Source organism: Empidonax traillii, unplaced genomic scaffold (genome assembly GCF_003031625.1).
Source record: "Empidonax traillii isolate 1590-97213 ecotype Southwest subspecies unplaced genomic scaffold, ASM303162v1 scaffold216:size1596308, whole genome shotgun sequence".
NCBI lineage: Eukaryota > Metazoa > Chordata > Aves > Passeriformes > Tyrannidae > Empidonax > Empidonax traillii.
Window position 1 is genome coordinate 137,573 of NW_020955409.1, and position 1,513 is coordinate 139,085.

At 45.1% G+C, this 1,513-nt stretch overlaps 1 non-coding gene across 1 annotated transcript; it reads left to right on the plus strand.

Annotated features, from left to right (window-relative positions):
• The first annotated feature begins 1,155 nt into the window (after positions 1-1,155).
• Positions 1,156-1,228, plus strand: TRNAG-GCC. The gene has a single exon. It is a non-coding gene; the product is annotated as a tRNA-Gly (tRNA).
• Positions 1,229-1,513: the final 285 nt, after the last annotated feature.

The window sequence follows — 1,513 nt, forward strand, 5'->3', positions numbered from 1 at the left end:
TGTCTCCACGACCCTGTCTGGCCACCTTGGGCTGTGCCTGATTGCACTTTCCCCCACCAAACCTGATCCTGACCCCCATCTGCAGGCCAACACACCAGCCCAGTCTCCACCAACTCCCACCGACATCCCCTGGGAAGTGCCTGCTTCCCAGGGCTGGGGCTGTCCCTGGCTGTCCCTCTGCCTGCCCTGCTCCCTGGCCTGCATTGGACTGGAACAGGCCTGACTGGTGATGTCCTGCCTTGCCACTACCAGGGAGCCCCTGATACCTCCAGCTCCCTGGCCCAAGAAGCTGCTGCCCCTTCTTCACCGTGAGGTATGGAGAAAGTATCAGTTAACACAGTTCTCCTGAGAACAATAGATCCAGAGTGTGGAATGACCAACAAAGAGCAGTTAAAGCAAAACCAAATTAAACTGTCTCAGTTCTGGTGTGTTAGATGTGAAAGGCAGCTGTTGCACTGAATGTGTTTGTCAGATATACAAATTTGGAGTCTGTTCTTGGATGACTATTTTTTTCTGTCTTCCAGGATTCTGATAACGTTATTTGACAGTAGACTTCTCCTCCATCTCTACATTTCCTTATTGTCTCCCTCTCAATTTGGACCTAAGAAAAGAGTTTGAATAAGGAATTTCTGGTAGCAGAAAACACATATGAATTACCTCCCTCTAGTTTTTTGTTTGGTTGGTTGGTGTGGTTTTTTGTTTTGGTTTGGTTTTTGTTTGTTTGTTTTTTTTTGTTTTGTTTTGTTTGTTTTTCTTTTTTGTTTTTGTTTGGTTGGTTGGTTGTTGGTTTTTTTGTCTTGTGAAAAGGCATGACACTGGAATCTCTTAAAAAACTGTGGTCTAAGGTGAAGGAACTCCAGCAGGATGAAATTGTTGACATGGATTTTTTAAAATTTCTTGCTTATTATATGAATGAAGGTCCCTGGGAATCAACTCAAAAAATAATCATCTTGTACAAAGCAACCTCTCAAATCCATCAAGCAATTTAGGAAGAAAATGTTTGAAGATTTCAGCTTGAGCGACCAGTTCTAAATGTTCCTAAAGGTGCAGGTTTTAATCTTTAAATTCTCTACTATCAAGTAAAGTAGCTCATTGGGTTGCCCAATAGATACGTACATATGTGTGTGTGTACATATATATATGTCTGTGTGGGAGCCCCTGGTGGTCTAGAGGGTAAAGACACTGCACTGCCACTGCAGAGACCCGGGTTCGATTCCCGGTCGGGGCCACTCCCCGGGCAGATGGAGCTCGTTAGCCCTGTAAGGCAATCCATCTACGTCCTGAGGACCTCGCTGCCACCGTCCAAGCGTGCTTGGCCCCAGCAGATGAACCTTAGGATTAAAGGGTGGGCTCAGTTCCGCGCACACTGTGTCTCACCTAAAAAATCCAATGCGCAGGCTGGAAGGTGGAAAGACCTTCCCCGGTTCTTCGTTCGCGAAGACTGGCCATTATATATATGTCTGTCTATCTGTGTGTTTATATATATATATATATCCATGTTTGTGCATAAGTA